Source organism: Podarcis melisellensis, assembly GCF_964234715.1.
Source record: "Podarcis melisellensis genome assembly, chromosome: 2".
Taxonomy (NCBI): domain Eukaryota; kingdom Metazoa; phylum Chordata; class Lepidosauria; order Squamata; family Lacertidae; genus Podarcis; species Podarcis melisellensis.
Genome location: NC_138529.1, coordinates 37,486,450 through 37,513,788, shown reverse-complemented (window position 1 = coordinate 37,513,788; position 27,339 = coordinate 37,486,450). Strand labels below are relative to the sequence as shown.

General features: G+C 43.1%; 1 protein-coding gene across 1 annotated transcript in view; it reads left to right on the top strand.

Annotated features, from left to right (window-relative positions):
• The first annotated feature begins 1,446 nt into the window (after positions 1–1,446).
• The window catches only part of MYOCD (myocardin), a 207,655-nt gene continuing 181,762 nt past the window's right edge, over positions 1,447–27,339 (top strand). Inside the window, exon 1 of the mRNA XM_081895049.1 lies at positions 1,447–1,509. The gene's annotated coding sequence lies outside the window, so the exon portion shown is untranslated. The remainder of the gene's footprint in view (positions 1,510–27,339) is intronic.

Sequence of the window (27,339 nt, the reverse complement as noted above, 5' to 3'; positions counted from 1 at the left end):
TGGAGTGGTGCCCCTGAGATCAGGGTCCAGCATTCAGTGTGTCTGTTAGCTTCATAGTCTGCTCCTGCTTTCTTTCAGGGGGGCTTTTATGGTGTTGACAAGTGTTCATACTCTTCCCTACTTAAAGGAAAACTTACCTTTAAATCACTAAGCTCTCCGCTTTCCTTTCCTACAGTTATGGGGAAGGGCCATGTCCCAAAGGGCAAAGCATGCAGAAAACATCTGTAGTAGTAGTAGATAAAGGTAAAGGGATCCCTGACCATTAGGTCCAGTCGTGGCCAACTCTGGGGTTGCGGCGCTCATCTCGCTTTATTGGTCGAGGGAGCCGGTGTACAGCTTCCGGGTCATGTGGCCAGCATGACTAAGCCGCTTCTGGCGAACCAGAGCAGCGCATGGAAACGCCGTTTACCTTCCCACTGGAGCAATACCTATTTATCTACTTGCACTTTAACGTGCTTTCGAACTGCTAGGTTTGCAGGAGCAGGGACCGAGCAACAGGAGCTCACCCCGTCGGGGGGATTCAAACTGCCAACCTTTTGATCGGCAAGCCCTAGGCTCTGTGGTTTAACCCACAGCGCCATCCACAGTAGTAGTAGAGATGACTGTAATTAAGCAGCATATAAATTGTCAAAATAAATTTTAAAAGGTCCCAGGTTAAACCATTGGCATCTCCATGTGGGGCTGGGAGAGACCCCTGTTTAAAACTGGTAGAGCTGCTATCAGTGAGTATAGACAATACTAAGCTAGATGGACCAGCGGTCTGATTCAGCATAAGGCCATCTCTATGCGTCTGTATAAGCATATGTAAGGATAACTTGGGACCCTGACAATCTGGAATGAGCTGCATCCTCAGTTTGTCTTCTCATGAATGGAGTGCTCATGGAAATTTTTCAAGACTGTTATTTTTCATCCTTAGCATGCTTCAACCTGCTTGAATTATCCTTTTGTTTGCTTTTAGTTCTCGTGATGTATTTTTGAATGGTGTCCCCCAGTTTGAATTGACCTCTGGATTAATTAATGTGGACATAATTACCAGGGGCCTCTTTTTAAAAACGTTTATTTACTTATTTACCAGGCTCTTTATTAATTTCAACCAATTTCATAGCTGCTCAATTGTCATGGCACTAAGGAACCATGGAAATACTAAATGGACCAATGCTGTAAAGCAGCTTCCCGTTTTCTTATTTAATTGAATATTACTGTGGGCTGAGTTGACAGCTGTAGTGCTTCACCTACATTTCAACCTATTCATTTTTTGCTGGCTAAATTGAAACAAGTCTGCATCTTATCTAAACCTTGATATATGTGCCTTTTTGGTGTAGGGAAGGAAGCATGTGAATTTACAACTGAATAAACAATAACTGCTACTCATTGTTAGAAAGAAAGTCCATCTTCAATTCTGTATCTCTCATTCCTTCTTACAACAGGGAACTAACTACCGGTACTTGCCCATTAAGATCTTTGGGTGAAGCTCTCCTTCATGTCCTGCCATCATTTGGGATTACACTGGTGAGTATACTGAGGAGGGTGATCTCTTTCCTTTGGGAGTTGTGTTTGGTCCCTTCTCTTTTTAATGTTTGATAACTTGTAAAGATGGCCTTGTATTTGGCTTTTGGCAGGCCTTTCATGGTGCTTAATTTCTCCCTCCTGGATTAGTTCATGCTGGCTGGCTCCTGTTACAGTGATCATTCTACATTATGATTATTACTGTTTATTGATGTTTTTTATTGTGATTATTATTATAGCTCTGTTTTGTTTTCAATTGCTTGTGAGCTGCTTTGGAGGAAAAGCAACGCAGAAATATTGGTATAAAAAATAAAAGAAAATAACACCCCAAAATCAAATCAGCCTTACAAAATAAATGTAATTTTAAAACTTGAATCCCACCCACAATTAATCAGCTAAAGTTTTAGTTGATTAAATCAATTAAAGTCTTCTGACATAAATTTAAAATATTTTAGCCACTGTAGCTGTGTGAACGAAAGGGTGGTTAGCATATCTGAAGGTTTACTAATCTTCAATAAGAGATTGTTGGAATCCGCCTTAAACTGTAATTTTCTTCTTTTTCCTCTTGTGAGAGATCATTTGTTCCCAGCTCATCTTGCAACATAGTTGGTGGATAGTATTTATATCATCTCAGGCCTGGCTGCATGCAAAGATCTATCAAAATCAGATGTTTTCCTCCCCAGGGTTAAATCAAATTTCCATCAGTCTAATTCCTAGACAGACATTGAGAACAGCTGGCATTTGCCAGTCTATATGAGTGCAGCTACTGGCCTGGCCCAAGTGTTATTGTATATAAACCTGTGTAGGTAGGTTTCTGAAGCTTACAGTGTTTGTGAGCTATCTATAGGTGGAAAGTTCTTGCCCTCTAGGGTTTAATGGGCATGTTTTATCCAAAGAGGGATTTGACAGAATGCTAAGAGACTAAATATCTTAGTTATGGCTTTGTTCTCCAGTTAACAATGAGTAGCTAAAAATATCTGACTTCATTTTACTTTCTGAAGGGGAGATGCTAAACTTAGTTTTGGATTTGCCAGATCCATGAATACACAGCCAAATAATTTCACATTTTTGCCAACAACATTTCATAAAACATGTAATGAGGATAAAACATACTGTTCTGGACGTCGGGATCTTGCTGTGCTATGATGCCAGAGCATTCCCTCATCACATACAAAGCTGCCTACTGCCACTAGGCCTCACTGCACATAGACAGAGAGACAAGCAAATAGAGACACACACACACACCATTTATGCAGCTCCCCATGTTAGAGCTGTCAGATGTTCCCATTTGGACATTTCCTCATGTATCAAACTAGATAGATTTGTCCAACAATTCTTCCCTATAAACCCATAAACTATGGCTGATCAGAAGCATCAATGCAATCTTCTGCATGAATCTCATGTAGTCTACTTTTTCTCTCTTCTAATATCAGATGACTGATTCATTGGTTTACTCCCCTCATTTGTAACTACACGTTCCTGATCCCAATCCAGCTTCTATCCAGCCATCTTTTTAAGCCATGCAGTTTACTCTGTTAAATAGTCTTATCAGAAATCTCCTAGAGGTGAGAAGATAAAAGGTTCTTGCATGCCTTGGAGAAGCAATTTGTGCCATTTAAGTGCAATATATGCATTTTATTAACTGGGAACTATATGTCAAGCACTTCACAAGCAAGTGCTCTCCAGACTGGCAAACAGGTCAATATTGTGGCTTCCAGTGTTGGAAGCGGTACCAGATGGCATGGTAGGGCATGGATGTTAACCTGACCTCCCAGGTGTCAGAATCAGAAGAGTTGACAGGGTTTAGGGAACAGAAAGACACTGCAGCAGAGTACAGTTCAGACTCCAAGGCAGAAGCAAGGGCTGGAGAGGGGCAGAGCCAGGAGCAAAGAGGCAGACAGCTGAAGAAGACAGGGAGTCTTCCCCTTCTGCTGTGACCAGCTTCTCCCTGCTCCTGGTCTTGTAAAACTCACTGAGAAATGAAATGGGCAGCGCAGAGGGTGGCTGTGTGCAAGGGCGTAGCTAGCTGCTCCGGCACCTGGAGTGATAGGGGTGGGGTGGTGATCCACCTAGGGGGCACCACGGCGAGCTGCTCACAGAGTCTGCCTGGCGGGCGCAAGCCCCACACTGCCATTTTTGGCAGTGGTGGGCCCTGAGCCACCATGTCACTCCCAGGAGAGACGCATGGCTCGGGAGCGCTGCAGGCCCCTCTCCGTGGTAAGTGCCACCCCTGCGGTGTGCCATTTTGTCACCCCCTCAGGGATGACACCCAGGGTGGACCGCACCCCCTACGCCCCTGGTTGTGTGCAGACACAGCCTGCAACTTTGTGGGAAAGATCCTGGAGAGGAGAAGTCCTCTTGGGCACTCGCCCACTGCTTCATTGGGGCAAGACTTCATTGAAAGAATTACTGAGACCACTAGAACGGAGCTGTGGATTGTTTCCTTGAATAAAGAGTTAACTGCACTGACCTCAGGTGTTGCTAGCCTATGACTAACATAAATAACTTTTAAAATAGTAATAAATGGGTTAAAAAAGCATTACATACAGCGCATGTTTAGGAGTACCCCTCCTATTTATGAAACCATCAGGTATTCTGTAGTTGCATCCTGCACTGCAGAGCCTGCCTTGAACCAGGGGTGGACCAAAGGATTTCTAAGGTCTCTTCCAAGCCCATGGTTTTTAGGTTTTCTACATTTACTCCCCATAAAATGAAATTCATCAGTGTCATAATTGTGCACATTTAGCCAAGGTAACTTGGAAATGACAAACTTTCCCTATCTTTATTGCAATTATTATACCTTTGCAAGACTTTCTGAAATAGTGGGAGGTAGGGAAGGAGAAAACTTCTCTGTTCATCCTTGTGCCACTCCATCTACATTTTCAGCTCTGTCTAAAAAGGCAGGAAACAAATGGTTAAAAGTTCACTTTGTTCCATTCCCGAGTTTTCTGCTTTAACCAAGTTATCTCTCACTATCCCCACCTCGGCTCTGTGCAGACATTCCAAAATAAATATCAAATCAAAGGGCAGCCTTGAATTAGCTAAAAAAAGGGATCATAACAAGCAGTAATTGAAGAACAAGAAAGCCAGTTAAATATTTTTATTCATAGAATGGAATCTTGTCATCCATGTTAATAACTTGAGGTAAGAATTTGAGGCTGAACATCCTATTTGTAATGATAACCTATAAGTGGATGTAACCCATTGACTGGCAGGAACACAGCCTCTGCCACAAACAAGGCAGTGATGCCTATTGGCCCTGGGGCTCAGGACGACCCCTTGGGTTAAGTCAGCAGGGTACTCAGCTCTTTGGAGTAAGCTGGAGTTTAGAAAAGATCATGGCAGGGAATTCTAAAAGCCTAATATTACAAAGCTTATAATATAGTGACAACTTCAGTGCTTAGTTAAGTAAGTGAGCTGAGCTTAAAATGTCTTCCAGGTTCTTCCTAAAGGGTGGGTGCAGACAAGAGTTTTCCAGAGACATAAAGGCACTACAATAAAGTCATAATTGCCCCTGGTGCATACTTCCCTTCCCTGATCAAAAAAGTGTTGCAGGTTTTTGAAGCCTGAAAAACCTGCCAGGCCTGTTTTGCTAGAGACCACATCAGGACAGAAAATAAAAAAACCTGAGTACTGTGGGCATCAGTGGCACTAACATGTGGCTGAAGTGGGAATGCTGCTATCTGTATCCAGCAGTAAGGAGGAGGAGGAGCAGGGCCAGAGCCACTAAGCAAGCCCATGGTTTTTGAACATTCAACATTTGGTGCTTGTGCTGCATTAGCTGACATGGGGCTTATTGAACTTCCCTGTGCCTGGTGAGGGTCTGTCCATAGTATATCTCTTGCTGATTTATGTGGCAGCCCAGGCCAAAAATATACTATCCTTGTTGCTTCCTTATTTAAAGCTATACACACAGGCTTATCTTGGGCAGCAAAGTGTTCCTGTTTCCTGCAAGGGATTAACCCTGCTCAGTTTGCTCCAGAGATAGAGAGGATGCAGTGATCCACTTACTGCCTGTAGGGTGCATCATGCGGAAGATTATTTAGGAAGAGCTCAATGGAGGGAGGGGACCAAGTTCAGTGTACTGTTTAGGGCTTATCCACGCTTATCTTTCCTCAACTCTTTCCAGGCACAGTCCACGATTTAAAGCTGTGTGTCCAAGTGCCCCCAACCCAGAGCTTTCCCAGTGAAAACCCGCTCTTTAAAGCTCAATTGGAGTAAATGTCAGTCTATGGAAAACCCAAATAGATTGCTCTGATTGAGCTTTAAAGAGTAGTTTTTAGATGGAAATAAAGGTAAAGGGACCCCTGATACTCAAGGCAAAAAAAGGCCCATGCTTGGACATGGAACGTTAATACACAGACCTCTGCTTGGAAAGAGCAGGGTAAAAGGTAAGTGTGGATAAGCCCTATGAGACTTCAGTCTTCAACAAGGAAAAGAATTTGTTGGGAATCTACCAGTTGATGGGGATGCAGCCTTGAGTAAGGGGGTGCAGAGGATTTAACCACCACAAATAAGCATAGCATAATGCAGTACAGATTATGTGGACAGATCTATAAGGAGTGCTTGGTATGGAAGACCATTTCCAGCTCCACAGTTCTATGATTCTTCCTATGACATTCCATAGCTAAATCCAGAATGCATGTTTATAAATCAAGCAAGAGATGGGCCTTTGCAGTATAGCAACATGCCAGGAGCTCTGGAATGAAGATATGCGGCTGTGCCATTATGTTTATTGTTAAGCATGTCCAGAATATCATTTAAATTAGGATATTCCCCCTGTTTGCCTGATGCATCTGTTTTTTGTATTTATTCCTGGTAATAGTTGTCTTGCAAGGCCTAACCTGGCTTGCAAGTTTGTACAGGCCCATCGCCTTACAAGTTTGTCATTGAGAAATTCAGCTTTCTGATGTCTCCAAGCTTGCTAAGAATAAACTTAATAAATTAGTGAGCACGCTTCAAGTGCACCACCATGGGCTGCTCTGGCATTTTAATCTGACGGTGAAGCTATCCAGAGTGTTCTCTTAGCGTGTGGCCAAAGCCTGAAGTATTTGCACACGGCCGTTGTCAGTACATTGAGTGACCCCTTGTGTGCCGCTCTGTCAGGCCGAGTGAATTTATAAGAATCTTCCACTGGTGAAGGTAGCAAAGCTGTTCCTTCTAACACACTAGATGGAGTTATCTCACTTAGATCACCTTCCCCTTGTCTCGCCAATCTAGTTGATGAGAGATTATTAAACAATGCAGCTGTATTTTATGCTCTCCAGGGCTGTATATCCTATTCAATGACACACATTCTTTGCAGGTCAATTGTAAAACATGTTGGAGGAAGTTGGCACAAAAGCAATCTCTTACAAATCCAAGCAAATTGTTCTGCTTTTACGTGGCCATGTTTTATATAGAATGGCCTGTAACCTGTTAATGAAGCTCTGCCTAGGCAGTGTCATTGCAACCCAGGAGCATCACTGGTGAAAGGAAAGGGAGCGTTAATCCCTTACAGGAAAGAGGTTCGAAGCTGAGAGGAAGTGAAATGAAACATCTGCTGCCAACAGAGTTGGTCACTTAGCAATAATATCTTGCTTCAACAACCCCATGGCAAGAATGTCAGCACCTCTGAGCGCAGGAAAAGCCAAACAGCTTCCACTAAATAAATTGAAGATAATTCTCCAGCAGTGGCCCAATCTATTTCTGCCCACAGTATGCAGGCAAATGGGAAGACAACACTGAACAAGGAGTCCACCTGGAGCATTCCCCAAGACTATGCTTCTTCCCCTCATTTTCATCATAGGCAGGGACAAAAAGTTTAAACAAAGTGGACTGGACAAAGACTGGAGTGCAATCTCACTCCAGAGCCAACCAAATGTTATAAGCCACAAAATTGTGCCTATGTGTGGCAGTGAAGGCACTAAGGAAGTCACACTTCACTGTATCCATCATGTCTTTGAGAGGTCAGCTGGCGGAATGACAAGTTATCCTATAAATGTAAAACAGTTATGATGAGACATGAAGCAGCCACCTCACTGAATCTGAGGAGCTGATCAGTGCCTGAATAGAAAACCACCTGGCCATTAGTAAATTCCATGATGGAAGAACCACATGATATAAATGCTTTAAAATAAACAAGTAAACCATGTAAAATGAGTGCATTATTATCAGTGATTTCAAATCCCCATGGATTTTTAAAGACATGATGGTATACCTCTTAACTTTGCTGGTACAAACAAGAGTACAAACAGCATTTGTGCAGGTGACTCCAGCATGACTAGACTACAGTTCTGCTAACTTTCTCAGGCAATTACAGTTCACTTTCTTCATCAGATCATAGGAATCAACTCATTCCCCATCTTTGCTTGCTCCATGAAGTTCTTGATATAGGCTAGCTTACTGTATGGCTAGCTTACTGTAATTCATGCCTAGGTGCATGTGCTGCAGCTCTTAGCATCACCATAGTTTTTCCTCTAGGAATGTCTTCCTTTGAGCCTGCTGCTATGAAGCAGTGCAGAACTGATAAGGAAGAAGGGAGGAACATGGCTGTTTCTGGCTTTCCTTCCTTTGAAAGCTATGTGGAATTCCAGCATGTTTCTAAGGTGCTTCCATACTAGTTCCAGTGACAGATCACCCATTTTTTTCTGATGGATAATATTTCTACCAGGAACCTCCCAAAGCCCACATCACCATCAGAGTCTTCTCATCTTTCTTTTCTTCCTCTTTCCTCTTCCATGTTGCAGAGGCCTTGCACTGTTTTTAAGGAACCATAAAGCCTTTTTGTTTCTTTTATCCCCCAAAGTGATTAATGCATCCAGTTCTCCCCCAGCCAGGGATGAAGAAAATACTATTATCCCTCCATTACTCACATATTGTGTTGCAACATCTCTTTTGGTAACGTTAGATCACAAGCAATGATATTATTAAAAAATGAGAATTTTACTCTGCACACGATGAAATCCAATCTGTATTTATTGCCTTTAACCGCCAGCCTCTAGAGTCATCCAGAATAAATGTTTTGAGTTCCCTGCAGGGAAACTCTGGCTTTTGCACTCCAGACATTGTTAATTAGACTGTACCAGCCCCCCAGCCCCATGTGCATACAGCAGGGATGTGTGAGTGACATTAATGTGACATCATGTGAAGATAATGTATGCCCATGTCTTACACCTCATTATGTCATGCCATGATGGACTACCCAGAATGCCCTGAATTGGCAAGAAGATATTTTTGTGTGTGCATGTGGGAGCACAATCTTTCTGCCTTAAAGAGTTTTTGGCAAACACCTGAGCAACCTCAGCACCGTCTGCATTGCTTGTAAATAGGAAATGCCTGCCAATAGGGAAGAAGCCAAGCATCTCATCTCCTCAATGCCTTGGAAAGAGACTACAAGAGTCAGAGGTGCATGCATAGTTTTGCTAAAGAGAATTTGTGACCTTAGATCCAGAAGCCACTGCTCTTATTCATAAGCGCAGTAATGTATAAAACCCTGGAGCCTGCTCTATCATATCCTGTGCATCTTCTGCCACCTCCTCATTATATCTTTATTTCACTGTATTTGATACTGTAAGCTATGGGCATGCTTTTTAAAGCAGCCAGCATGGGTCATGTCCAATAGGGTTTCTGAAGGCTAGGTCCCTATCAAAGGCAGCAGCTGGCCAGCTGCTTTCCTTAGTGATAACGAGCAGCTATACACAGCTCTCAGGACAGTGCTGTCTGCTAGCAAACTTGTGAACTGTTCAGAACATTTGGTTTGCAGGAACCTCAGGAGTTTCACTTATTTCAATTTACTAGCTAGTTGCATGGTCAGAACTACATACAGTTGTTCCCCAGTGCTCACTCTGGGATGCTGTAACTGTCATGTATACATCCTCCCCCAGCCATCATGGCAGAGAAGCACCACTACTTTCTAAACCTCACTGTTTCAAATGTTAAGGCCTTTCTCTTTGAAGATCCCATATTGCAGCTGGGTTGTCAGCTTGCTTTTACTTGCAGTGGCTGTTGCAGCACTGATTCACAAACACTTGGTGTTTTCCCTCCATCGCTTTATCTCCGTGCCAGCAGAAGCTTCACCTGGAAAATGTCTGCAAACTGTTGAAGCCTTTGTGGTAGAACAGTAAAAAAAAGTTGGCAGCCTTAATAGTAGAGTGTCTCTTTCTTTTGACAAAAAGGGGCAAGGAAACCAAAAGGTCTGCTTCTTCCTCCGCCCACAGTCTCCTTTTATCATTTGTCCCATACTGTGGAATGTGCCAAGAGGCAGCTGGAAGCAAAACCAACTAATGCCCCTTTGCCTTCATTACCTGGGAGTTGCATATTTTATGGAACTTTGAATTAGATTAAGGGCATGTGTTCAATGTTGGCCCACACTCCTAATTCATCATGATTACTTTTTTTGGGGGGGGGGGAGACCTCTCCTGTATGTTTGGTGTAATTCTTGCATTGTCAAACTGAAACAGAGGGAGGGGGATCCCTGCACAGACATGTCCTAAGTGCTCAGGTCCATAATTTAAGCATTGACAAAGCACATTTCAAGAATTCAAAGCACTTTACGTATACTATCTCAGTAATCTTTACAACAAGGCTGTAAGGGAAAGTCACTACAATTATATCCCCTTATTTCAGATTAAAGACTGCAACTAATGAATTAATAGCTGAGCAGACATATGAATTATGGAGCCTCCTGGCTCACATGCTTAACTTCTTTGTTGAACTATCCCCATTATGGCAAAAGTAAATGTTAATAACAATCTGTTTTACACTGGATTTGTTAAACCATAGTTTGGAGGGTTATCTGAATGCTGCCAGCATGATCTAGCAAAATGATAATATCACTATCAGCCTATAACTTGTGCAATGTTCACATACCAGGGAACCAGACAGAGGGCCTTCTCGGTAGTGGTGCCTGCCCTATGGAATGCCCTCCCATCAGATGTCAAGGAAATAAAGAACTATCTGACTTTTAGAAGACATCTGAAAGCAGCCCTGTTTAGGGAAGGTTTTAACGCTTGCTGTTTTATTGTGGTTTTAATATTCTGTTGGGAGCTGCCCAGAGTGGATTGGGAAACCCAGCCAGATGGGTGTGGTATAAATAAATAATAATAATAATAATAATAATAATAATAATAATAATAATTATACCTCAAGGGGTATGCTAGCCTGAGTTGTACTATTGGGATTTGCCTCTGAGCCATTATTTGGGAAGGTGTAATACACAATTCTGCATCACCTTTTATTTTATTTCTTTTTACTGAAAGAGAACAATTGTTCAAATGCAAAATTAAGATCTGAGACATTACTCAAGGAGCTCTAAAAATGAACATCCAAAATAGCTTGAGAGTGAAGTGGAATGGAAAAATCAGCAGGAAGAAGGGCAAATCAGGGTGCAAAATTGGTAGGAGGAAGAAGAAGAGTTAACTGTGAGCATGAGGTCAGAATGGTGCCATCTTGGATTTCTGTCAGCACACAGTTTTTGTAGTAATTTGCAGCTGTCAACCTCTGTCTTTTCAAAATGGCATTATTTGAAATGTGATAATGCAGGTAGTAGCCAACAGTTCCATGCTGTCTGTTTTTGCTGATATTGCAGACCAGCTGCATGTTAAAGCAACTTCTACGTAGCAATGACCCACAATAAACCTGTACTGTAGGCAAGTCCTGACTTTGAAATCCAAAATTTGCAGGGTAGATAGCAGCAGTAGACAAGGAGTCTGAGTCCTGCTGTCACATAGGGCCACCCATGCAATGAACTTCCTGTTTTCTGTTGGGCCTAGATTCAGCCAAACAGAATGTACACCAGATATGTTACAGCATGATTTACGACCAGGAATTTAATAATTGCCTTTGGGTCTACCTGTCCTCGCCTGGAGCAACTGAGGGCTTTGGTTTGTACAGTTGCATCATTCTGCTGTTGCAAGCAGGCTTGAGAAGAAACAGCCATGGAAAAATCCCATAACATTCCACAGTTGGCCCAACCAGGCGCTATCAAAGCATTGCCCCCACTGCCTTCAGCTTTGAATCTTAATCCAATAGCTTTACAGGAATTTTCTAGCATAGGCTGGGGAAGTGTGGGGTGCGGGGGGTATGTGTCTCTGTCCACCAAAGCTTTGGTGAGCAAAGTCTTGTCTGTGGGATCTGTGGGTAAGGCAGTTATCTCTAATGGAGGAGTCTGTTTGGTACAGTCTGCCTCAGTCTCTGGGGGCTCCAATACCTAGGATTTGTAGTTCCAAGTGTGTGTTATCAGGGTCAATCCAGGCATTCCTATTACCTGTGACCATCAGTGTTCCTTTAGGATAGTGCTTCAGCTTATCTTAGGCTCTGCTTATTACCGCTCAGTTCACCCATTTGCAATTGCTCTTTCAGTCACGTAGAGAAAATTACATCTTCCTGTGGCCCTGGCATGTCACACACCATTGCTGAGCTGGAAAAGGTACATCATAAACAAGTCATGTGTGCCTTGGACTTGGCAACAGGCAGGGATGGGGTTAGGTTTTGTTGCTTGTGAGTTAAGAACTTTTTCAATGGGGTGGATCTGTTTATTTGTTTTGATTCATAAATTGGGCCTGGCCAGTCGTTGCACTTGAAGGTGGAAAGCAGTTTAGTTGCATGCTAGTTTTGACCAGGATTAATTGATCAACTTTTTATCCTATAGGTCTTGCATGGGACATGTGTGAGGAAATTTGGCCACAGAGCCAGGTATACCTAAGTGGCAGCCCTGGCTTCCTTCACTGATATGCTAACTTACCATGTCCAGGAGTTTGGCATAAGGATCTATATAATAAATAAATATATGTGACAAGGTCTGGTAATGCCTACTCTGATCTGATAACTGATTTGTCCATATATTGTATAGTATTAATAAATCATTTCAGGACTAGATCTGAGAAGAATGTCATCTCAACTAGACTGTTGATTTGAAGCATATGATGCTCTACTAGTGGGGCTTGGGTGGTTTCCTAGTCATTAAATAATTTTACAGAGGCAATGACAGTCCTCAATATCTTGTCAGTGACTGCTGGCTCTGTGCCAGCTCTGGAAACTATTTGTATTATTGTGTTTTTGAAACTGCAAAAGTCCTCACAATGCCTTTATTTTAGCCCTTAAAACAGGCTAGTGAGAACAAAAAATACATTTCTTATTCAGTGCAATTAAGCAAATCTGTATTTCATTCAGGATTCAAATCCAGGCCTGCTATGTCCAAGTCAGGGCTCGATTTAGATGAAGAGAGACCTTAGGCTACTCCATTTGTGAGGCCCCTCCCCATCCCCCACCCTCACAACTAGAAGAAAATGGAAGAGTGTTATAAACAAAATTGAGTGAAGCCAAGGATAGTGATGGGTATTTAAACTTCTGCAATTCACAATTTCTCCTCTAAAGGACATAAGATATTATTGTTAAATACCATGATGATTTTAAAAAATGCATAAAATTAACACTGAAAAACTTTTGCAATAACTGAACTTTGTATACTTTTTGTGGCCTGGGCAGGCTGGGTCTTTCTGTTATGTACCTGCTGCGATTGACAAGGCATCTGATTCTCACCTGAATCTCATAGCTCTCCTGACGAGTGCTTTGGTCTGCCCACCAGATCAAAAGTAATCAATTTTAATCTAGAATTTAAATTCTCAAAACTTTCTTATTTGTTAATTCGAGCAAGTAAACTACTGCTCTCACTTCATTACAAACAGTATTTCTACCTGCAACACACTTAAGCAAACCTGCTCCTCTTCCTTTCACAGATATTTTGTTGCCATTTGCAACTGTAGCTGCCTCTGATTAGTTATCATTTAACTCTTGGGGGAAATAATTAGCATCACGCGTCATGTGCATGGAAGTTGCTGAACCAATTAACCAACTAGAAAGATTACTGTCAATAGCACCAGTTTTCCTATAACTTGCTATTGCTGGATAGTTTTGATGAACTGCAAAAGCATTTTTAGTTTGCTTTCTGTTGCCAACCTGGAACTTTTCTTTATTGCTGCCACTTTGTTTTGTATGATTCCTTGCAAATGAAGGAAAACAACTTTTCTGCTTGTATATGTTGATAATATAATTTTGGTTACTGAGGACAAACAAGATTGTACAAAAACAAGATTGGGTGCAAGCCTGGCCAGGACATAGGTGCCCTGACTGTGACAAAGATGACCTGTGTGCTTGCTTGCTTGATTAACAGCTGTTGGGAACTTCAAGGTTCCTGCTCTCCCTTCTTATGGTCTTTGTACTGGAGCTGGAGAGACTCCAATGGATAGCATTCCATGTCAAGAAGGAGGGCAAGTGGGCACCCTATCAAATGACAGGGCAGGAGCTACACTGAGCAGGGCCTTTTCACTGGTGGTGCCCATTGTATGCCTCGCTCTTCTCAGACCTGCTCTCTTTTGGCCTGTATTTTGGAGCTTTATAATTTAGGAAGACTTTGAAATAACTGGTTGACAAGTCTTATCAGTCGCTGACGTATGAGCAGATTTTATTTGCTGCTATTCTGGGCTTCTGGTGCACCAGGGTTTACACCAGCGTAATAGAGTTGGCCAGGATGCCAGAAGGGATACAATTTACAAGCTTTCTTCATTACCTGCACAGCAGGGAGGGTTGAGTCAACAGTGCAAAGGCTGAGCTGAAGCATTCCCTGCTGGTTACCTGCTTTCAGCAATAGGGGTCGCTGTTTGGTAGTACCCAATTGGTTAGCTGGCTCTTAGGTAATTCACAAAACACAGTCCATTCATAAAACACAGTGTTCATTCATAAAGCAGGAACATAAATCTCCATTGCTACATATTGGGTGTATGTTTCAGCAGTTGAACATACAGGTTTATGGCCATGCTGTAGTGTAGTGCTTATGTGACTGTGAATAAAAGGTGGCTGGGCTCATTGTCTCAGGGTTTGGGGGGGAAGAGGTGACAAAACTGATTTCCAATAAGTAAGGTACTGTAAAGGTAAAGGTGCCCCTGACCGTTAGGTCCAGTCGTGGACAACTCTGGGGTTGCGGCACTCATCTCACTCTATAGGCCGAGGGAGCCGGCGTTTGTCTGCAGACAGCTTCCAGGTCATGTGGCCAGCATGACTAAGCCGCATGGTGAACCAGAGCAGCATACGGAAATGCTGTTTACCTTCCCGCCAGAGTGGTACCTATTTATCTACTTGCACTTGACATGCTTTCGAACTGCTAGGTAGGCAGCAGGTGGGACTGAACAACGGGAGCTCACCCTGTCGTGGGGATTCGAACTGCCAACCTTCTGATCGGCAAGCCCTAGGCTCTGCGGTTTAGACTGCAGCGCCACCCGTGCTGTGGTCTAAAGTACCCCCCTTTATTTCCATAACAAGTCCTTGAGTCTGTACTTTGAATAGTGACACCAGGGACCTAGAAGGTGCAGGGCTTGTCAGTCCAACCCCTGCACAGTCTCATCAGGGTTGACCTTAAGGCAATTGGAGCAATTTGGCCAAATTGGGCTCTGTGTGCCGCTCCTAAGGCCCCCCCCCGGGCAATCTAGATGGATTTTATTTATATCGATAAGATATTGCAGACTTTGGCTGTGAACTGCGGGGGGGGGTCAAGTTGCGCCCACTTCTTCAAATTGGGCCCCCACTGCCTAGCCCTGAGACTCATAGTTGCTGAGCCTGAGTTGCCCTGCCTTTGCACGAAGTCTTGGGTTTACAATTTAGGGAGAGGGGAGACTGCGGCACTGGGGAGCAGGTAGGCTGGCAAGGCCCCCTAGATTTAGAGGCCTTAGTTGCCCTGCCCTCACATGAAGTCTTGGGTTTGCTATTTTGGGAGAGGGGAGACTATGGCACTGGGAAGAGGGCAGGCTAGTGAGGCCCCCTAGATTTAGAGGCCCCAGGCTTCAGCCTATACATAAATCTGGCACTGGTCCAAGTCTAACATGTACCTCACACAACAACACCCCCTCCAGCTCCACAAAGTTTGCTCTTTTCCTCCCTCTGTGCCGCCGTCTTCAGCTCCATTCCCTGCTTTCAAGTGATCCTAAATTACCAGAGCTACATTGAAGGCTGTACTCCCAGAGGACATCCTGCAATTACTTACTAATACATTTCCTCAAACTCTTGCTCTGGAATATCTCATAGCAGTCTGACAGAGATATATTCACCCCTAAGTTCTCTTTATTGTCCACAGCCGCTGTTCTGCATAGAAGATTTTTGAAATACAAAAGGTTAACAAGACCACACTTAGAGCTCACATTTGGCCAGTTTGAAGCTCAACAAGAGGCATTAATCCTATAACCATAGAACTGTAGAGTTGGAAGGGACCATGAGGGCCATCTAGGCCAACCCCTTGCAATGCAGGAATCTTTTGCCCAGCATGGGGCTCAAACCCATGACTCTGAGATTAAGAGACTCATGCTCCACCAACGGAATATAGAGCAAAGTTAGGAATTGCTGTTCTCCTCTCCCTCCTGCAGTGTTGCAGAGAACTGGCAACACTAGTTAACCTGGGCTTTTGTATAGCAGAATATTGCATGACCTGAAAGATGCTATTGAGGATCACACCTAAAAAAGAGGATACAACATGTCTCCTTCCACTACCCACCTTTCCCCAAGTATTTCAGCACACACACACATGCCCCCCCCCCAATGCTTTGGCCCAGAGCAGGTAGGAGAGGAAGAAAAGAGGTTAAGGGAGAAGTTGGGCAGGGGAAGCTGTGGCTATACCCTCTTCTGCTTCTGAGTCACTGTCAGAGAGGCTAACATGATCTCCAGAGTGTGACATGGCAACCCAACGGAACAGACCTGTACTCTTGCTGCCTCCATCACCTCCTCTGTTAGCTGCCCTGACACTGAGGAAGTGCAGATCACTGTTTATTACTGTGCACCCTAGGTCTGACATTTAGACACTGCCAGGGCTGAGAGAGAGAGAGAGAGAGAGAGAGAGAGAGAGAGAGAGAGAGAGACTTGTTTTCTGGCTTAATTTATAGAATAGATTCACTTGATGAGTCACTCTGCAACTTGATGCATTCTGTCTAGATAAATGATACTTTTTATCCCTATGATAAAAGGGGATGCGTGTGATGTCAAAATAAAAGAATGTTTTCTCATGTTTTCTCAGCCGAATAAAAGTTGAAGTTGACTAAAAACATCCCAAGAAAGCTGGAGTTTGGAGTCTTTACCATTTATAGTGAAAATTATCAAATGCCCTGATATATTTTTTTCTCTCCCTGTCCTCCCAAACACAATACCAGCACTGTGTGTCACCTTGGCTGAGATGTGGAGAATGGTTGTTTCTGAGACACCTTCTAAGTATCACTGGCCAGATGTACACACCAACTTCCATTCTGTGCCCTTGCCCAGTTAACAGGGCTTTGCCAAGCCTCTGGACAAGTGTCTGTGCAAAGTGCTCTGGAAACACCAGCTCAGTGTGCTGCAGTTATGAAAAATGTCAGCACCGAACAACCAGATAGAAAATTGCCAGTAAATTTATCACAACGCCACCTTATGAATGGTATTCTTCACACCTTGGCTTCTGTGAACAGTCCAGGTCACTTGACCATTGAGATGATATGATAGAACTAAAAGGCATATAAAAGAAGAGAAGGCTGATTAGCCAAAATAATCAGAGGGCTGCAATTACTTCTAAGTGTTGACAGATTGAAAAGATATGGGGTCCTTTTGTTAATCTACACAGTCTAGTTCTCCTGCATGCTCTACTCCATTTGTTTTAGTGGGTGACACTCTGTGTGTGTGTGTGTGTGTGTGTGTGTGTGTAGAGAGAGAGAGAGAAAGAGAATAAAACAATGTGCTTATTAATATGTCCTTTATTTCTGCCTGCACTGGGGTCACCACTCCCCACAGAAGTGAAAAGAATAACTTGCTGGGTGGAGGGAGAAGGGGCAGTATGCGACAGTCTCCTCTGAGTCTTTGGTCACAGATTGCAAATTGGTTCACTTTGTCCCATGTTCCCCGCATCTTTGTTGTAGGAAAGTAATATGAATAGAAATTATTAGTTATGGGAAGGGCTGTAGCTCAGTGGTAGAGGACATGCTTTGCACACAGAGAGCCCAAATTTTATTTCTTGCCACCTGTATGTTGGGCTGGAAAAGGCTTCTGTCTAAAATCCTGGAGTAACTGAGCTGGATGGGCAACCAATGGTCTGACTCTGTAGAAGGCAACTTCCTAATGATATAAAGGGAGAAGGTGTTAACTATCTAATCAAAATTATCAACCTGCACATTTAAAAGAAAGTACTTTTTCCACCCGGCATGCGCTCAATCCTTAGAGCTTATAAGCAACCTAGGATGCTGGGAGGCACAGCTGGGCAACATGTGGCGCTCCAGACTGAAACCAAGGCCCCCACTAGCTACCCATTAGGGACTTTTTAATTTCTCTGCCAGCCTCAATTGCAGAAACAGGGCAGGGTAGTGATTACTGAGTGCTTCACAGGCTGCATTAGGCTTGGACTTGGTGGATCACATGATCGACAGGTCCACTGTAAGAAGGTTAATATCATGTGAATTGGTTAAAGAGCAACAAACTGCGTTATAAACTTGTAAGTAGTTCTCTTAAGATTAGTTACTCTGGAAATTCCTTCACTTTTAAAATTCCCTCGAAAATGTCTACATCTGAAGAAAATAAGGAATACAAAGAAAATGACATTGTGGGAGATTATTGCCTGGATGACCTCTACAAGCCTACCCATTGAATTTAAAGAAAAGTTTGGATTTGAATCCAGATCTCAATTCCACGCATTTTCCAGCAGACTGCATTGGTTCTTTCCTTTTCCTAATTTTTTTTTTGGGCGGGATGATTCTTAGTGCTTTTACCGATAAGCAGAAAAAAATAGAAACAACAGGAACAAACTCAAATCAGGAGCATTGTCACAAAGTTACTAAGTCCACTTTTTAATTAACTTTCTGTTCCATTTACTTTTCACTCCAAAGTATCCTTCCACAACCGTCCACCCATTATCAGTGACTGACAATCATTGCCTTGTTTCAAAGCAAATGAAAGAAAACAGTAGCATGTGGAACCAAGGTCTTCATTGGTGGTTTGAGATCTGAGTACTTTCTTTAAAAAATAAAATAAAAATCTTTTCCACCAAGGCTAAGGTCCAAACCTGTTGGTGCCATTTATCCAATGAGTTTATATTAAATGGGCTCCAGTGTCTAGCTACAATGAGTGTGGCTGCTATAAAAAGAAGTCAGTAAGTTCTTATAAATCAAATCTGCAGCCTCATTTTCAAAAATTGACAGCAATGCTATCTTGGGATCCAGTTGTATTGCTTGGGTTGTCATTGAGCTTACTATTCTGGGGACATGTACCCCAAACTTTTCCAACATAATAAATATCTACCACATGTGAAAATATGTACCCCACTTCCCACACCCCCTCCAACATGACACATTATTGTTATTTGTTATTATGCTAAGAGTGTGGGGTGAGAGATGCCATTGATGCTTTATAGTTATAGTATTTTCCCGAATTTGTGCTGATGCTGACTTGAATGGTGGAATCTCCCAATGGCATTGGTTCTACAAGCAGTTTGCACCATGCAAAAAAGTCACTGTTAACCTGTAAGCTTGCTCAGCCCAGACCCTAACTTTCATTAACTTTTCAGAGAGCAGCACTTTACCTAGATAGCTGTGGGAAACAATGGATAAGAATCTGAAGGTGGGGGGTAAAGTCTGGGAAGGGACAAACCCACTTCACCTGGATGAAAACATTATGAAGAAGGGAGGTGAGCACAGACAGCAAGAAATAAAAAAAGGAATAAATTCCAGAGATGTAGACCTGCCTTGCACTGTGGAGAAGAAACAGAATGTTGGCAATTGCACAGTTATACTCGCTGAGTTGGAACCATAAACTCCAAGAAAAAAGGAATGAATTAAACAGAACAAGAGCCGAGGGATTTTAAATGCTGCCTTAGAGGTTACAGTAGATGCCTCATAAATCTAAACAATTAGGAGATGCAGTAAAGAGGCCCAGCCCAAATGTGTTTGGATATGAAGCTATGAAGCTGGAGGCATAGAAAAACAACCTCACTCATAGAGCTCTCAAGCAAAGCTGCCGCATTAGGACAGTAGTGTGTCTTTGCTTGCTAGATGCCCTTGAAGTTTTATGTAAGAAAAGGGCAGAGAAAATGGCACAGGAGCGAGAATTAACCAGTTGCCAAAAGCATAAGTTGTGTGGAACAGAGAGATGTGCTGAGTCTTTGAATCCAGGATAGAACTGTGTTGATTAGAAGGTGCCTCTACTCTAGAAGAAGCTTCTTGCTACTTCATAGGAAAATCAGGGTCTCACGCTGCCCATGAGAAAAACACCAGCATGCTTGGAACAAACTGATCTGGGCACGACTAAGCCTAGCTGGCTGAAGTAATTCTTACATGTGCAAGTTGATATTGGCATATATGTATTTGTTCCGTACACTTGGATATGGTCCAGCAGATATCCTGTATGACCTGAAACGGAGTCTGTGGTTGAAGCTTAGCTCACAGGGTTTGCTGCAAAGGATTTACTTTAGGTTTTGCATGTGTATCAGATGGCAATTGACTTTTAGGCCCCTGTGTACACTACAAACTTGTATCAGTTTTATGCCACTAATTGCCATGGCTTCCCGAAAAGAAATAAAATTTAGCAAGGTACTGATGCTGCAATACTAAAGGTAAAAAGGTAAAAGACCCCTGGACTGTTAAGTCCAGTCAAAGGAGACTATGGGGTGCAGTGCTCATCTCACTTTCAGGCCGAGGGAACCGGCGTTTGTCCACAGACAGCTTTCTGGGTCATGTGACAGCATGACCAAACCACTTCTGGCGCAATGGAACACTGTGATGGAAGCCAGAGTGCACGGAAATAATGTTTACCTTCCCATGGTGGTGGTTCCTATTTATCTACTTGCACTGCTGTGCTTTTGAACTACTAGGTTGGCAGAAGTTGGGACAGAGCAACGGGAGCTCACATGGATTTGAACCGCCGATCTTCTGATCGGCAAGCCCAAAAGGCTTAGCAGTTTAGACCACAGCACCACCTGCTATACTAGGCATAGTTACCAAGGCATAAGCCCCATTAATCACATTTTAACTTGCTTCTGAGTAAGCCATGAGAGTCTTTGCTAAACACCCCTAGCACCTACTTTACCCCTAGCACCTACTTCACTACTTTTTGTGGATAATCTGTGTAAAGATGATTATTATTAAACCATTTAAAGTGTTTAGTATAGTTCCTCACTTGTAAAACCCAAATACTAATTCATATTATGAAGTTGATATGAAACTCACAGATAGAGCAATCCAAACCCCAAATCTGAAATGCCAGTGATGGTTTGGATGAAGTAGAGGTGTCTTTCCTCCCAGAGACCCCCAGCTCTGTCTGACTCCACCAGCTCTGCTGGCAAGGAACACCTCCACCCAATTCTGCTCAGTTCCACCAGCTGTCCCAGCAAAGAGCATCCCAGCAAAGAGCATCCCAATGCACAGACAGAAGCTACTGCTGGAGGCATCCATACTGGCTGTAGCCAATGGAACCACATACCTCCTGGGACATTTTAGTGGAGGGAGCTGGGCTACCACAGGATCTGCTGGATGATGATGGTGACGGTGTCTTCAGCATGTGACAAAAAGTACATAATGAATGTATCTGATGCAATCTTGTGGGGAGGTAATTCCACAGTTTGGGGATTGCCATAGCAAATGCCCTCTCCTAGGCAACTCTCCCATGAGCTTATGAGGATGATGGAACTACCAAGAGGGCTCCCTCTGCTGAACATGAGAGGGTCCATGGGAAAAGAGGCAGCCTTTCAGATATTTGGGGCCCAAGCCATTTAGGGCTTTAAATACTAATGTCAGCATACTGATTTGGGGCTGGAAATCAACTAATGCTGAGCTGGCCCTGCTGCTGTCATGTGTTGGCAACAGTTCTGATCAGGATGTCTTCATTGTAGGAGCAGCAAAGGGACATTATTTTACACTACACCACCTTCTGCCCTGGGTGGTGGCAGCAGTGGGACTGTGTCTGTAGTGCTGGCAGTACCATTTGATCAAGCCCCACTGCTGGTGGTCAGGAGTTTAGGAATGCATTCTATCTATATCTAAGAATATAAGTAAATACCTAAAATGCAGTTGTATTATTTCATCTTGCTCTAATTTTTCCTTGTTAGGGTAGAGAAGAATATCATTCATTAGTTCACTGGCTCTCTGCTAGCTTGTTTGCATGTAAGGGCACTATGAACAATCTCTCTTCTTATGAACAACTTACTGATCTGTTGCTTTTCTTTTAAACCTTGCTTTCTAACCTACTTGGCACAATGGTTAACCTTGCCCATTGCTAGGGAATGCTGAATTCAAGAAGGCTTGAGAAATAGCTTTAACAGTCCACCTCTCTTGGGATTAGCAGAAGCTGCATACAGGAAATGCTGCTGCCAAGGTCACTTTTGCTACTTGTGAGGCCTGAAGCCCACCTTGCCATAGGCTGCCACAGGCATCTGATGCAATGTGGATTTGTTTAAGGAAGCTTAAAACCAAATCTGGACCTTCTTTTTTCATTGACTCTTTCCTTCTATAAATTCAAACACCTTGAGGAGAGTCTGCCTGTGCAGTCTTCCATGTGACATTTCACCCAAACCACTTACAAACAACTTGCGTTACTTACAAGTTTATTCATTCCTTTCAGAATGTTGGCTCAGCTGTGCGTCTCCAGAGCCATCTGTTGCGGGTGAACAGCTTATCTCAGCTATCAGAGCCCTCTTCTAAATATTATGACCAAACAGGATTCCAAGAACAACAGCCATCCTGTTGCACAGAGAATGCGCAAAAGCCGATAAACTGTTTATACATTATCAGCTAAATAAGTTGGGTTTATCTGGAAAGGCCTGCATAAAATCCCTGATGCTGGTGGCGAGGAATTCTGCTTGCCGTTACTGTTTGGCAGGGCAAGCTCTAGTGGCAGTGGCTGTTTTGTGCCCTGTCAGTCCATGGAGCTTTCCATAAATCCAGCCCTTCTCCGCATTGACAAGGGGATTTGAACAGGAAAGCCAGCCAGGAAATGAATGTGGGAGAAGCATGGGACCTTCCGTAGCCAGAGAAAAGGATAATCTGGGTGAGCAGGATGAGGAGAGGTAACGTGAGCAACAGAAACATGGCATAAGGTAGGGGTTTTACCAGCAGCAAAGGACTGATAGAAAGTGTGTTGTATTCTGGTGCACTAGATCCAACGTGTACTGTCCCCTTAAGAACAACTCAGACTTCAGATTACCTTCTCTTCCAACTTAAATTAGAAGACTTCTGTTGCAGCCCTGGGTTAGGAAACCTACCAGGGTTGTTTGCAGCATTGTAAAAAAATCAAAGGTAGTGTATCTCTGAACACCAGGTGCTGAGGAGCAGCAGCAGGGAGAGGGTTATGGTCTTCAAGTCTTGCTTGTGGGCTTTCTAGGGGAATCTGGCTGGTTTAACACAGTTGGAAGTAAGATGGACCTATGGTCTGATCCAGCAGGTCTGTTCTTATGGCTGTGAAGGATGGGAGTGTAGAGGGCAAAATACTTACTTTTTTATATGTCACAAAATTTATATATCACTTACCGTAACTGAGAAAGTAGCTCAAGTAGTTTACATTAAAAAATCTAACATATTCATTTAAAATACCAATAAAACCAAAGGCTAAAATTAAAATAAAGCAATGCCTATCAAAGTTATTCAGCTGTTGATACCCTCTTGGATTTTGCTACCTTTTGTTAGTCCATTGTCATATAGGTTCTGTTCTCATACATAAAGCAGCCTTATATGGAATGACGGCATACCATTGTTCCATTTTGCCTTTTGCTCCACCTTTTCTCTGACTACTGGGAGCTCTCTTGTATTCCTTGCCATGCTGCTTGAGATCCTTTTAAAATTGAGACACTATGGATTTAAATTGTGACTTTATGCATCTGAAGTATAATATGCTCCAAGACTGAGTACAGAGTTCAGTTGTAATCTAGCCAGCTAGGTATATGAAACAGAGGAGAGGACATTTCCAGTAAGCTGCAAACCAAAAGGGAAGTGTCTTTTTAATCTAAGAGTCTAATCTTAGAGTTATTTGATAAACAAGAAATGTTGTTTGATAGCAAGGGACATGGCCATAGCCAGGATTTTTGTTAGGGGGGCAGAACCTCAGTGATGCATTTTTTATTGATTTTTATTGATGGGGGGGGAGCCAGCTGCCCCTCCTTGGCTATGCCCATGGCAAGGGAGGGATTTGCTGGATTCTGAAACTTCTGTTATTTCAGAAGCAATCAGTGAACCAATATTCAGCATCAGTGTTAGTTTCTCTCTCTCTCTCTCTCTCTCTCTCTCTCTCTCTCTCTCTCTCTCTCTCTCTCTTTCTTTCTCTGTTCAAATTGTTTTAAGGCAGAAATTGTTAAATGATCCACTTAGCCTAAGGGACACATAAAATTAACACAAAGAATTGCAGGATCCCATTCCTCCAGAGTGGTAGTGCAGGGAGAGAGTTGGAAAACACATTAAAAAAATATAGTTACAAGTTTTCCACATCATCACCCGTCTCAAGCTGTTCTTTATTCTGTACAGAAAACACCAGATCAAGTGTTCCCAGTTTGGAAGGGTAAAGATTTCCTATCTCCTCCTAATCTGCAAAACACAAACTCTATCTCTGCTATTCATGTCTTCAGAATATGATACTTAACAATGGATATCTGCTAATGATGCTTACAGCAGAACACAGTGTTGTTCTCTGTCTCATAGACAAATGTGCTCTACAGGGCCAAATGTAGTAAAATCGTGTAAAGGGAGCTAGTGTCATTCAAAGAGCTGCAGACAAGGCAAAGAGACCCTTTTGCAAAGGAGCCGTGCTAATTTTGCATTTTTTTTGGAACAAAAGTGGTGTAATTATACAATAGGAATAATACAGCATGGCTGCATATTGCATCCTTGTTAATGCTTACCAGTAATCCCTTCATTGGTTGCAGTTTTCTTAAGGCTGGTTCATATATGAACACTTATCATTTATTGATTGCAGAATAAAGTGATAACCTGCTTCTGTTATATTCCATATACTCCAGAGGTGCACTTAGCCAGTACTAGAAACTGGGCTTTTAGTGTTGCAACTCCAGCTCTCTGGAATCAGCTACCAGCTGAAATCAGTCAGGTACGTCCACCATATAGTGTGTACACAGCCTTAGTTCAATACTCTAAACCAATATACCACACTGACTTTGGGAAATGAAAGACCTTGGTTATTCACTCATTCTCGAGCTCAAGACTTCATCACCACAACAGAGGAGCAATTAGCACTCACATATCTGCTGAGTAACTCCTTTAACAGTATGTGGAGTGTTTCTTAGTCCGCATGAAATAGGAAATGTTTGGTATTTGGGAGGGAAAATGGGCAAGACAGGAGCCACAGCATCTCTGATAAAATTCCCTGGGCATTTTTCTAATCGTTCATAGAGGAATGTGCTTCGAAGTTTCCAGCTCACAAAAGCTTAAAAGTTGTTTCTCAAATACCACTTTATTGGGTTTGCATGAGTTTTCAAAAGCTTGTGGATTTCAGGTTTGATGGGAAAAGGAGGAGCAGGGAAAAGGAGGAACACTGTCTGAATCCTGGGATCTTCTGGTATGCAGAGAGGAGATTCACATGAAAAGCTGATGACATGGTAATAATGCCTCCTTGTGGGCATTATTATTGTGCAATAAATGTGCTTTCAGGTGTGTATCATACAAGCTACAAGGTACCAGGTAACTAGAATTAGCCTCAGCTATCCGTTGTTCTTTGTGGCATCTATAAGATGGTGTGCATTATCTGCACAAGTACAAATCTATTAATCAGGTGCACAGGGCTGTGGCCCCAAACATTTTGGTATACTCCATGTACAGAAGCTGGATGGACTGGCTGTTGAATCTTACTTCACCTCTGATAATGGGCCAGCATTCCAGTGCACCTGAGGGCAGCAGCCAAGTTTAGGGGCACAAAGGCCAAGTACTGCCAATTCCAGCAGAGGGGAATGGCCAATGAGGTATGGAAGAAAGGATAGGGGAGGGGATTTAGCCCTGCTGCTCCCCAATATCTGCCACCTAAGGCAATTGGCTCACATTGCCTAATGGTAGGGCCAACCCTACAGGTGCACAGTGAATGTGCTGCTGCTGTATGTTGCTTGTACAAGCAGTTGCACATATCACAGTATTAATGGGTAGAGTTGCTTATGCAATTATTAAATGAGTATCTGCTCTGAGCTAGGGACAGTAGTGATCTGATATAATCTTTGAAGAGATCTAAGCATGAAAAATACCAAGGAAACATTCACCCATGTTATCTTGGTTTAAGGCAGGGGTCAGCAACCTAAGCTGTCCACGGGGGTCATTTAACCAGCCCATGAGCTGCCCCCGAACCGATCAGCCCACTCAGCAAGTCCCCGCCAGCACAGTGTAGGGACTCACTTCCGTGGTGCCAGAAATCGTTTCTGCACAGACGCCAGAAATTGTGGATGCACGTGCTCATGCACGTGCGTGATCCGGCCCATGGAGGGATCTCTGCTGGAGTGAACTGGCCCAGGCAAGCTAAACCAGCCCAGGCTGATAAAGGTTTTGGTTTTTTATAAGTAGCACAGTGCTTGGTTCTCTCTCTCTCCCTTTGTCTCACTTCTGTCCTGCCCTTCCTACCAAAGTGCTCAATGGATCCCATTATGGAGCCATTTCCTTTCTTTCCTCACAACAGTTCTGTGACGCAGTTTAGACCACAGAGATAGTGACTGCCCAAGGCCATCCCATTTATCCATAAATCATTGGGCCTCCCTGGGTTTCCTTTGTCCAAGCCACTGCGCCACACAGCCTCTCTCTTTTTACTATTGCTGGAAAAGGAGACAGCTTTGCATTGGGATTATTCCCTGGGCTTCTGTACGCAGCTGTCTCATGTTTTAGAAATCCTTCCACACACTGCAGCCAGATAGTCGCCTGTGAAGTGCTCCAGCTGCATCATTCTTAACTTCAGCCTGGAAATATATGAAACTGGAACTAGAATCTCAGTTCCTCTGTTCCAGCACCTGGGCTGCTGGAAAGTTCAGAGCCAAATCTGGATGCTACAGCTTGGCCAACTAGGTCTCAGTGTGGGTGGCAGATATTTACTTCTGCCCCATAATGTCAGCACTTTCCTCCCCAGACAACCCGTAATAACATTACTTAGTATTTTTATAGCTTCGCATAATTTTCAGTACTCTTTGCAACAGTCCTGTAAGGTAGGCCAGTATCATTAACCACATATTATGGGCTGAGGCCAAGTGATGGCTACTTAATTTGTTTGAACCAAGTACATGTTATATGCTACCTTAACCCTATAGTTTTCAGGCTTACTGAAGGACGTCAAGTGTCTAGGAAATTAGAAGATGTATGTAGTTGCAGTGCTGCTTACAGAGTAACACATGCAGAAGCTTTTATTAGTGCTAAAACAGGAGAATGTGTGGGGCAAAGCAAAGGGGAACAGATTCTCTCTTCCTTCTGCATCATGCAACCACTTGATATGCCACAGCATCAAAGAGACTGTGTGGTGTGTATGTGTTGTGAGTGCAGTACAAGCCTGCAAGAACAAGAGCATATGCAGTGACCATTTTCGCTATGATCACTGTTGCAATGCAGCTCCCTATGGTTGAACAACTTGAAATGTGGTCCTCAGGCTGAAAAGTTTAGTTAACTCTGAAATAGAGTACAGTGGTATCTCGGGTTACAGATGCTTCAGGTTACATACGCTTCAGGTTACAGACTCCACTAACCCAGAAATACTACCTCAGGTTAAGAACTTTGCTTCAGGATGAGAATAGAAATCGTGCTCCGGTGGCGCGGCAGCAGTAGGAGGCCCCATTAGCTAAAGTGGTGCTTCAGGTTAAGAACAGTTTCAGGTTAAGAACAGACCTCCAGAACAAATTAAGTTCTTAAC